General features: G+C 44.8%; 1 protein-coding gene and 1 pseudogene across 1 annotated transcript in view; one reads left to right on the top strand and one right to left on the bottom strand.

The window, feature by feature from the left end:
• NR5A2 (nuclear receptor subfamily 5 group A member 2) overlaps positions 1–12,621 on the bottom strand; it is a 208,777-nt gene that overhangs the window by 159,082 nt on the left and 37,074 nt on the right. The window lies entirely within an intron of this gene.
• Positions 7,869–8,602, top strand: LOC141086023 (dnaJ homolog subfamily A member 2 pseudogene; annotated as a pseudogene).

Below are 12,621 nucleotides of genomic sequence, written 5' to 3'. Positions count from 1 at the left end.
GCACAGACCACCGGCAGGCCGGCACAGCCCCCCGGCAGGCCGGCACAGCCCCCCGGAGCCTGCACAGACCACCGGCAGGCCGGCACAGCCCCCCGGCAGGCCAGCACAGCCCACCGGAGCCTGCACAGACCCCCCGGCAGGCCGGCACAGCCCCCCGAAAGGCCCGTACAGACCCCAGAGAGGCTGTACAAGGCAAAAACAGGGTTTTTCTTATTCCGATACCGGAAGTCCCATAGACTTGAATGGGACTTCCGGTATCGGAATCGGCGATACCGATACTTTTTTTTAAGATCGGCCAATCCATTCCGATCCGATACTTTGAAGTATCGGACAGTATCGCTCAACTCTAGTGATAACTCATTTTCTCTGGTCAGCCCCTTTAAAGTCCTTGTCTATGGACCCATACTGTATATGTAATAGACCGGATGCCGGGGGGTAGCATCATCAGTACTCACTTTTAACAGTTCAACTTTATTTTCCTCAGGGCACTGCACATCCAACACTCCTTTAGGACTCTTGACACGGTACCAACAATACATCTTCCACAGCAGCACACAGCTTCTTCAAAGCTACAACTGAGTGCACCACACAATGACAATGGAACGAGACACTTGGTGAATACGGCACTTCGACCTCTCTTCCTGCGACCGACTTCAGCCCACGAAGGTACCCGTCTACTAGGTCAGCCACCCCCTTCTGGTAGTCCTGTCTGTACCCTCGGCTTGTGGCACCACTTGACTACTTGATCAGCCCCCACACTCTGGCTGTCACTTTCAACAGGGACTCTTTCACTGACCTCCCTGGCTTGACAGCTTCCACATACAGGCTGACTTCTCCACAGACTGGCTTCACTATCACATCAGCTTCCAGATACAGGCTGACGTCTCTCCACAGTGACTCTCTCACTGGCTTGTCTAACTCATCAGCTTTCAGTCCCAGGCTGATGGTTCCCCAGTGGCTCTCCCATTTGCTGCTGCTGTAGGCAATACACTCCACTTCTCTGCTCAGGATGGCCGAGAGGCTCTGCTTCACTTCGTGTCTCAATCAGCCAAGCTTGTCAGGAATTCTGCCTCCTCACCAGTACTTGTTGTTACCCCCGGCTCAACTGACCTAAATGAAGAAATCTATATCCCCTTAGTTCCCAGTTAACCACTCCTCTAATATTCCCCTAGTTAACCCTTTAGTGTCCTCCTAGTGGCTACAATCTGAATGTGTTCAGTGCCCCATCTAGTGTCCATTCTCTATATCTACACCATCTCTGCAAAGTATATATCTATCTAATGCCATGTGGCACAAACACATATGTACACATTACATATAATGCACAGAAACATGTCCATCATAACAAGGTAGACCATGACAGCAATATCGCGAGGACTAAGTTCTGGCACCTTCTTACATATACAAAGACAAAATGGTCTTTTCTAGTTTTGCATCAATGCAGCAGGGGTGGACTTCTATGGTGTAAATTATGATGAATTTTTTGGTAACAATCTGCCATGCCCCTTCTGGACTTAGCTCTGCCCACTTTTAAAAAGTTGACAAAGCTGGATGAGACTGCCTTATAGCTGCTAAAAGTAACAAATTGTTAGCATATCTATGGTTTACATAAAAATTTTGCAATCTTTCAAGCAGTGTTAGCCAGAAAAGGCATAGATTAGTTGATGAATCAGTCCGTAAATCTAGAAATGAATGTTAGAAAAATAACAAAAACAAATACCTATTTGCAAAGACTTGTCAAGAAATGTAGAAGTCTGGTATGATAGTGTCAGTGATTTACTATTTCTCTTCATGACCGATACCAACTCATGTTACTTATTTTGTGGCACAGGTCATACTGTACAAATAGTATGCTACTACTGGAAAAGTGGAAAAGACATTGACCAAAGTGAACAACTCATTTAAAGGTAATATTCTTTAACATGGGAAGCCAGCGTTGGTGAATACAGCCCTCATTAAGGATTATTCCCCAAATCATAATGTGGTCCTATAATAATGTACACACACGGTATATTTTTATATCTGCCTCATTTTACGCATATGCTCCTCCAGGCTCTAGTTACCCTTCATTTATCACAATATGAAGTCCTAAAATTGATACAAAAACCACATATATGGTCAACGGGTTCCAACTAAATAAAATATAGAGGTAACTATAGACCAGGCTATGGTGTTGCCCAGTAACAGAAGAAGGGAAACTCTAAATAGTATATAAAATAGTACGGTATATTGAAGTAATTTTCTATTGAAAGCAGTGAATTTGGAGCATTCCAAATGTCTTTCACTGCACCACCTCCTAATAATGATTATAGAGGAATTTGTAATGCCAAGGTACTTCTAGTTAAAGGTCCTCTAGTAGGTCCAGGTCATGATCAATCATGTGCAGTGCAGTCTCTCTCAGCTGGCATTCTGGCAGCATAGCTGTACTGTGTAGAACAAGCTTCTACTGTGAGAACTAACATCGCAGAAAGTAGTGGAGCCTCATTCATTTCAATGTAGAGAGTTTGCACCAGGAACTGGAGGTGTCCCTCTGATTGCTGGTAGCTAAGAGGAGCGATGTACCGCAAAATGAGCTGTATACAACAGGCTGAGAGGAATGATGTACTGTAGGATGGGCTGTATTCAGAATGAGAGGAGAAACATGCTGAAGGATGGGTTGTGTACTGGGGCTGATAAGAGATATACTCCAAGAAGGAGCTGAAAGGAGCTAGGTACTGCAGGATATGGACCTGTCTAGATGGGTTGAGAGGATATACTGCAAAATAGGGCTTTACATACTGGGACTGAGAGGATATACTGGTGGAGGGGGCGGCATACAGGGGTTGAGGTTAGTTGAGCTATATTTGTTTCCTGATATTTAAAGACCAGTGATGTGAAAGTGCAAATACTGCTCTGATGATGCATTTAAAAGAAGATAATCTTCTGCTGTATGCATCAATAAAACAGCATTTGCAGTTTCACAAAACTAACCTGTAAGCAGCAGGTAACAAAAAAAGTTCTGCGCTATAGTTGAGAAGGGGTGCAGGAGAGTTGAGCTCTGCTAGACCCAGCTAATGATGTAAAACCACACAAGCAGCTATACTGATCTAGACGACAGAAGAAAAAAATTATCAGGTAGGTTACTGTATAGGAGCAGACAGCGAAGAGAAGCATAAGATGTGAACCTAGCCTTACTTTAAAGCATTAAGTGATTGGTTGAAAAATGTATTATTTTTATATCTCAAGTCAGCTAAAGTAGCCAGTTTTTATCTACTGTGTAAAAATTTCACAATTTATGTGAAAAAGAATGAGTAGCGAGCGCAGGATTAGCACTGGTGTAGGAGTTGACTGCAGATTTTTGTTTTGTTAAATCACCCTGGATCCATCGAGCATCTGAACTCAGCAAGGGCTTGTTCCTATGAGCATAATAATCGTCCATGTGCAAAATGGGTAGCATGTGGACAAAGTGAGGACAAATGCAAATCACTGTAGAAGGTCACATGAATGTTTTCTACATACGGATTGATCCGCGGGTAAAAAAATCGCAGCATGCACTCCCTTAATTTGTATTCCGGATCACACTCGCCAATTATAAAAAGCGCATTACATATGGTTTACTATCCATATATAATATGTCTTTCACAGATGCAGTACAGTTATTAAGATAAGAATCTGTATTTGTCATTTATTATTAAATTGTTCATGTGAAAATTGGATGCCATATATATACACTGCTCAAAAAAATAAAGGGAACACTTAAGCAACAGAATATAACTCCAAGTAAATCAAACTTCTGTAACATCAAACTGTCCACTTAGGAAGCAACACTGATTGACAATCAAATTCACATGCTGTTGTGCAAATGGAATAGACAACAGATGGAAATTATTGGCAATTATCAAGACGCCCTCAAAAAAGGAGTGGTTCTGCAGGTGGGGACCACAGACCACATCTCAGTACCAATGCTTTCTAGCTGATGTTATGGTCACTTTTGAATGTTGGTTGTGCTTTCACACTCGTGATAGCATGAGACGGACTCTACAACCCACACAAGTGGCTCAGGTTGTGTAGCTCATCCAGGATGGCACATCATTGCGAGCTGTGGCAAGAAGGTTTACTGTGTCTGTCAGCGTAGTGTCCAGAGGCTGTAGGCACTACCAGGCGACAGGCCAGTACACAAGGAGACGTGGAGGGGGCCGTAGGAGGGCAACAACCCAGCAGCAGGACCGCTACCTCTGCCTTTGTGCAAGGAGGAACAGGAGGAGCACTGCCAAAGCCCTGCAAAATGACCTCCAGCAGGCCAAAAATGTGCATGTGTCTGCACAAATGGTTAGAAACCGACTCCATGAGGATGGTCTGAGGGCCCGACATCCACAGATGGGGGTTGTGCTCACAGCCCAACACCATGCATGGCGCTTGGCATTTGCCACAGAACAAGGCAAAGGAAGAATTGGTTCCAGCTGCTTATAAAATCCTTTTCTTCTTTATTGAAAAAACATATTAAAATGCACAAATAGCTTATGCGCTCTCCACAGGTGCCATAACAGACAGAGGCTATGAGTTTCGACCTTGTCGGTCTTTAACCAAGCCATACTAGTACATATACAGCTTATCTCTATATAGAAAATTGTAACCAATCACAACACAATAATATATCACATGACAGATAAGCAGGTCCTATGCAAAATTTAAAAGCATTAACCATGATATTTAAGGTACAAAACAAACAGAAAAATGATTGAATAAAAAAAAGACTTAAACACTAGAATCCCTGGTGGTCTCAACAAAAGAAATGATTTAATGCTACATTATTGTTAATTTACCATGTTTTTTTTTTTCTCATTCATTCATCATTTTTTAATTTAATTTTTTTTTTGTTCATTTTTTTATTCATTCATTTTTCTGTTTGCTTTGTTCTGTTTGCTTTGTAGCATAAGCTATTTGTGCATTTTAATACGTTTTTCAGTAAAGAAGAAAAGGATTTTATATGCAGCTGGAACCAATTCTTCCTTTGCCTTGTTCATTTCCACGTTTGTCTGCACGGGGTTCTGAGGATCTGCGCAGGTGGCTGGTGAGCTGGCTTACTTTTCATTTTGTCTTCCATTTGCCACAGAACACCAGGATTGGCAAATTCGCTACTGGCGCCCTGTGCTCTTCACAGATGAAAGCAGGTTGACACTGAGCACATGTGACAGACGTGACAGAGTCTGGAGACGCCGTGGAGAGTGTTCTGCTGCCTGCAACATTCTTCAGCATGATCGGTTTGGCAGTGGGTCAGTAATGGTGTGGGGTGGCATTTCTTTGGAGGGCTGCACAGCCCTCCATATGCTTGCCAGAGGTAGCCTGACTGCCATTAGGAACCGAGATGAGATTCTTAGACCTCTTGTGAGACCATATGCTGGTGCAGTTGGCCCTGGGTTCCTCCTAATGCAGGACAATGCCAGACCTCATGTGGCTGGAGTGTGTCAGCAGTTCCTGCACAATGAAGGCATTGAAGCTATGGACTGGCCCGCCTGTTCCCCAGACCTGAATCAGATTGAGCACATCTGGGACATCATGTCTTACTCCATCCACCATCACATTGCTCCACAGACTTTCCAGGAGTTGGCAGATGCTTTAGTCCAGGTCTGGGAGGAGATCCCTCAGGAGACCATGCGCCGCCTCGTCAGGAGCATGCCCAGGAGTTGTAAAGTAGGGAGGTCATACAGGCACAAGGAGGCCACACACAATACTGAGCATCTTTTCCTTGTCATGAGGCATTTCCACTGAAGTTGGATCAGCCTGTAATTTGATTTTCCACTTTAATTTTGAGTGTCATTCCAAATCCAGACCTCCATGTGATATTCATTTTGATTTACATTGATAATTGTTATGTTTTATTGTTCTGAACACATTCCACTATGCAATGAATAAAAATTTGCAACTGGAATATTTCATTCAGAGATATCCAGGATTTGGTATTTTAGTGTTCCCTTTATTTTTTTGAGCAGTGTATATACAAAGCAGACATGAGGATAGTACAAAGACTTAAAAAATGGACATACAGATGCGATACAGATATGAAAGACAGACTTATGGAACAAAATATGGATGTAAAAACAATAGTTGTTTTCTTGGCGAAATTTGGACAATTTTGCATAAGCTCGTCTGAACCCAGCCTATGGCTAGGGTCACTTGACCGATTTTCTCTCATCTGAGAAAATTGGGCCTATTATGCTAATCACACTCTGATCAGAGTTTGATCAGAGTGTAATCAGAGTATAATCTGATTCTCTCAGATGTGGAGAAGATGGAAGAGAAAATGTCTCCATCTTCTCAGCCTGTGAAAATCATACCGCACTCAGATGTCATCCAAGTGTGTTCCATTTTTTTACGAACTGTGATTTTTCCCTCTGACATACTCAGCACAAGGAAAAAAATCAGACATGTGCACAACCCCATAGAATAACATTGGTCTGTGTGTGATTCAATGTTTTGATGGATTGCACTTGGTCTGAAAATATGGTTTTCTGCAAGAGTTCTAAGGGTGCATTTGCACTGCATGATGTTTTAGGAATGAGCCTTCCTAGAAACATTTGTTTTCTGGTAAACCTGCAGCGTGAATGGTCTTTGGTGCTTAAAAAAAATTTGGAGTTCTCCGTGGTACCTTTTCTTCTGTAAACAGACATGTCCACCAAGAACAATGGTAGGCGTATGGAACAATCTATTACTGATCGTTCAGTGTGTATGGGAGATCATATCTGCCTGACTATTAAATGGCTGTTGATCACCAAATATGTATCCAATCTGAGGTTATTTAATGCCACAAGTCAGCCAGTGTAAACTGAGTATAAGTAGGGGAAAGCCCCTTTAAGTATGAGTTTGGGGATGTATTGCTAAAGTGCTTTGGTGTCTGCCAGAGCATTGTCCAGTCTAAACTAGTCATGAATAAGAAAAGGTTATCACAAACCAAGCTTATCTAAGAAGTCTATTAAATCCAGACAGATAAAAATCAGTGTTAAACATTTCAAGTATAATAGAATGACTGGTAGTAAACACTATCACATGTATTAGCACAAGTGATAATGAGGCTTTTAAATACACAGATACACAATTGCACTTTGATACATCCAGATTGCCTACACATATAAAAGAAAGAGCTTCAGAAATGATTGTCAGTCAGTGCTCTGCAGTGTTGGTAAGAATTATGTGTGCAGGAAAACAAAAAAGCAGCTTGCCTATTTATAACCAGAAATAGTGTATGATAAAACACACCAAGAAAGCCCTTAAATAGGGGTCTGAACTGTGCTTAGCTCTCGTGGGCACAAAGTTTAGAAAGACCAACACTCCATTTCATTTTTTCCCTGATATCTTCTCTTCTCGCGCAAGTTTCGCGTCTCAATATCCGGCACTGCTACCGACACTCGGAAAGGAGCGCTCAGCTGCATAGAAATACATGCAGCTGCACACTCCGGTCCCCAGTGCCGGGTATTGAGAAGTGAGACTCGTGCGAGTTTCTCGCAAGTGTGACCCTGGCCTTGGGGGGAAAAGTCAGGAGACCACAATAAGGATATACAGTATACACATTGCGTTTTTTTCAGGCAGATTCCACCTAGATCCTACCTAAATAAGTGCCACAAACCTGCAAAAAAACCACATTGCTGTGCACATGTTCAGTCTTTTGTTACTTCTTCTAACCAGTTCAGGGATCAGAAACTAAGAAGTAAGAAGTAGCATGTTCACTGCTTTAGTGGTTTCCTATAGGAAGCCATTCACTATAGTATAAACTACAGAAAAAATATGAGTAGAACAACAACAAGACTACTAGCAAAGCCGCTTCAGGAAAGTCTTAGTGGATTTCCATCATCAGTACATATCGTAAGAATTAAAGTGATTGTCTGTGCCCGCTTCTCCCTCGTTCCCGGGGTCTCTCTCCTCAGTCCCCGCTCTCTGCTCTCAGTCTCTGGCCATGTCTAACGTCGCCGACACCAAACTGTAGGACCTGCTGGGGCTGCAGCTCGACGCCAGCGAGAACGAGTTGAAGAAGGCGTACTGCAAGCTGGCAAAGGAGTATCACCCTGACAAGAACCCCAATGCCGGAGACAAGTTCAAGGAAATCAGCTTTGCCTATGAAGTCTTGTCCAATCCAGAGAAGCGAGAGCTGTACGACTAATATGGGGAGCAGGGCCTGTGGGAAGGAAGCGGCGGTGGCGGCATGGATGACATATTTTCACACATTTTCAGAGGTGGTCTCTTTGGGTTCATGGGTGGACAGAATCGACGTCGCAACGGAAGACGGAGAGGAAAAGACATGATGCACCCTCTAAAGGTATCATTAGAAGATTTATACAATAGAAAGACCACCAAACTTCAGCTCAGCAAGAACATGCTGTGCAGCTCCTGTAACGGACAAGGCGGGAAGACCAGAGCGGTTTAGAAGTGTTCAGCTTGCAGAGGTCGGGGCGTGCGCATCATGATCAGACAGCTGGCTCCGGGCATGGTGCAGCAGATGCCGTCCGTCTGGTCCGACTGTAATGGGGAAGGCGAAGTAATTAATGAAAAACACCGCTGTAAAAAATGTGAAGGCAAAAATGTTACCAAACTGATAAGTCTTCAGTCAGTCTGTGTGACTGCAGACTTATGATTTCCACCAGCGCACGATTGAGAGCTGCGGGGATTCACCAGTTTCTGAGACAGGACTGGAGGGTATGTATGAGTTAGGCCGGGTATTGATGCGAGAGACTCGCGTGAGTTTCTCGCATTACACACGCAAGTGTGACCCTGGTCTTATTCATACTCTAGGACAGTGGGAGTGGCCTCCCTTCCATACACTTGTATAGAGCAAGGCCGAGCTCCATAGAGTGAGCCACTAGACGGGGCATGACCACGCTCAATACAAGTGTATGGAAGTGAGGCCACCCCCTCTGGCTGGGAGTATGTATAACTCATACATACCCTCCGGTCCTGTCTCAGAAAGCGGTGAATCCCTGCAGCTCTCAATGCTTGCGCTGGGGGATTCATAAACCTGCAATCACAAAGAGTGCCTGCAGACTTAATGATTTGGACAGGACAAGTCCTTTAATGCTATGACTACACTGCAACATGTGTCATGTGACACTGGAATTACAGCGACACATTGCAACATTGGATAAAATTATTTCCTACAGTATTGCGTTGGGACCTGCAACATGCTGTGACTGTGGCCTTAGCGCTGTGGGAAAATGATGATGTTGAGGTCACAGGAGTTCATGCCGGCAGTGAACACAGACTCAGTGATGTCATCGCTAGTCACTGAGCCTGTGAGCGCTGCTTCCCATTCATTCCCCAGTAGTTTACAGCCCGAGCAGTTGCATTAGCACCGCTCCGGTTGTAAATTGATTATTCCCAGATATGGATTGCGCCGGTGGAATGACTGTACGCCGGACAGGTATGGTATATCGAGAGATTCGAGTATGGATTAACAGTGTAATAAAGATGGAAAAAATGTGTGGTGTATTGTTTCATTAAAAGACTTTATTCTTACTGTGTGTGTGTTTATTTAACCCTTTTCTTACTATAGAGGGTTATAGCCAAGCTTAATGTCAACTTACAATATAAAGGTGACTTAACCCCTTATTACCCCACTTGCCACTGCTACAGGGCAAGTGGGAAGAATTCGACAAAGCGCCAGAATAGGAACATCTAATAGATGCACCTTTTCTGAGCAGCTGCGGGCTGCTGCTTTTAGCCTGGGGGGGGGGCATATTCATGGCCCATTACCAGCCTGAGAATAGCAGCCTGCACCTGTTAGTTTGGCGGGTTGGTTCAAAATATAAGGGGGACCCCACGTCGTTTTATTTTTCATTCATTCTTTCCTGCTCGCACTGTTGCCGGCAGAGTAGGGGAGAATGACAGCCGCATTCAGCACCACATGCAGAGGAACAGCGCTTACAGTAGCGCTACTTCACCAGTGGCCGTCCGTGCTCATGGAGGACAGTGTACACTGCTCTCCGTGTGCACGTATGCTGCACGTGTTGCGGCCCGTGTGTCCGGGTCAAAACAGACATGTCTGCGTGTTTTGCACATGGACACATGGTCCGTGAAAACACGCTGACATCTGCATAGACCCATTAATTTGAATGGGTCTACGTGTGTCAGTCCATGTAGCAAGTAGAAAAAGAGTGGCACTCACTCTTTTTCTACTTGGAACATGGACTGCATTTTTGTCTTTTTCATGAGTGGGCACTCAGGAGTCTGGTTTGGGCAGCCAATATAGCGGATTGGATTTGTACAATTAATCCAACATATGTGCTGCAGTGGTGTGGATCATTTTGTCTTGCTTGGCATTTCATCTACCTGTGTCAGTGTCTCCGGTACATGACAAAACTGTTACTACACGTATCGGAGCCACTGACGTGTGAAACCGGCCTAACACTGTGCCATCTATTAAAGAAAATGAGTATTCACTGCTCCACACGCACATAGTCCCGGGTGTGGAGAGCAGTGAATTTTCCGATCAGCTGCCCACAGCGTGTGAGGGCACATGGCAGTGAGGTCATGTGCTATTACACGCAGAAATGTGCTGCTGGCATCAGAACAGCACACTGTTGCAAGGGAGTGGAAGGAAGGTAAGTAGAATTGTTTATTTTTTTATGTGTGAACATGATGGGGGTCAGGTTTACCAGGATGGGGAGTCATGTATACCAGGATGGTGGATGGGGAGCCTTGTATATCAGGATGAGGATGGTGGCCATATATAGCAGCATGGGTATAGAGGCCATGTATACCAGGATGGCGGGCGTGTATACCAGGATGGGGATTATGGCAAGTATACCAGGATGGTGGATGATAGCCATGTATACCAGGATGGTGGGTGGGGGCCATATATACCAGGATGGGGATGGTGGCCATATATATCAATATGGGGATGGTGGCCATGTATACAAGGATGGGGAGGGTGGCCATGTATACTAGGATGAGGATGGTGGCCATGTATACCAGCATGGGGATGGTGGCCATGTATACCAGGATAGGGATGGTTGCCATGTATACCAGCATGGGAATGGTGGCCATGTATACCAGGATGGGGATGGTGGCTATGTATACCAGGATAGGGATGGTGGCCATGTATACCAGGATGGGAATGGTGGCCATGTGTACCAGGATGGAGGCGATGTATGCCAGGAAGGGGGACCATGTATACCATGGGGACATATATATGAGGATGGGGGGCATGTATATACCATGGGTGATATTACCCCTATAGCAGTGTCAGCACCAGCTCCCTCACCATCATAACACTGTGTCATGACCACGTTTTTCGCTTCAATGTTTTTTCTATTTGCCTCCTCTAAAACATAGGTACGTTTTATGATCTGGTGTATAACAAGGGTGACCGGGGGAAGTAGTTATGGCCGAATTACTTAAAGGTGCAGTTCCCCTGACAGAGTCCACTGAGCAAACGGTCAGCGAGCACCCCCGGCCCTTTGTACATAAATAGACAGGACTGACACAGCTTTTCACACGAGTTACCTTTTTCTTCCTCTGATCACTAGAGTCCAGGCAATTAGAATTCAAGATTGCAACTCTTTTCCAACAGGGAAATAACTTTTAATGAATGAGGATTAAAGGTAGACAATAACATAATCACAATACTGGTTTCCTGCTCTCTCCCTGACACTTGCTACGGCCGTACCGACAATGGCCGCAATAGCCAAAGTTCGCAGAAGTCCACTCGCTGGGATCTAGGTGCTTAAAACCCCTTCAGCAGGGGCCCATCCACAGTCCTGGGGCCCGTGCTGTGGTCTTTCAGTCTTGCTAAGTCCTTGAGTCCTTCTTTAGCTCCTGGAGTCCTTCTTTAGGTCCTGGAGTCTTTTTGAGCCTTGAGCAACAGATCGCTCCCATCCGGGAGTCTGGCAGTGCCCTGTCTCTTACTGCACATCTGCTCAGGGCTAAGGTACCCGAGCTTCTGACTAGGGACGGCAGCTTCCTCCCACCTGTCTGCTGCTGGCCCAGTCCCCAGCTTAACTGTTTCTGTCCCTGCCTCTAATATTTGCATTTCAACTACAGCACAACAATTACTTGTGGCAGACACAGCACATTTACAGTGTAAAGCATAAAACACATGGTACAAATGCAGTAGGACAGACTTTAAGCAGTGTAATCTGACCGTGATATAACTCATTTACATTACAACACATAAAGTGCACGGGGGTTCACACGGGAGGAGGAGAGGGGGCAACTGAGGGGACCTGCCACCTCCTTACAGGTGCATCTAATAGTCCAAAAAATATGGGTAGATCCGAACCCCCTTGCAAAACGGGATTTGGATGTATTCGCAGAAGGGTCCTGTATAGAGATGAGCGACTGCCTTTTTTAGGGTCGAGTCGGGTTTCATGAAACCCGACTTTCGCAAAAGTCGGGTCGAACGAAATCGGCCGACTATAGGGAAAAGTCGGAGGCCAACTGAAACACGAAACCCAATGCAAGTCAATGGAGAAGCAAAGTTGGCAGGGAGTGGAGGACAGTAAACACACCTACAGTGCCCATTTCAATGCCAAAACATCAATTCTTATTACTGAAGCTTGTCAACCTTTATTTACTTCATAATAATAGTTATGCATTGAAAACTGGGGGTTAATTGGCTAAAGTTGTGGGGGGGGTAGGGCTGGCTCCAGGTTTTCG

This window comes from Dendrobates tinctorius, unplaced genomic scaffold, assembly GCF_039654945.1.
Source record: "Dendrobates tinctorius isolate UK_male_01 unplaced genomic scaffold, ASM3965494v1 ptg000029l, whole genome shotgun sequence".
NCBI classification, from domain to species: domain Eukaryota; kingdom Metazoa; phylum Chordata; class Amphibia; order Anura; family Dendrobatidae; genus Dendrobates; species Dendrobates tinctorius.
This window is presented reverse-complemented; position numbering and strand designations above follow the sequence as displayed.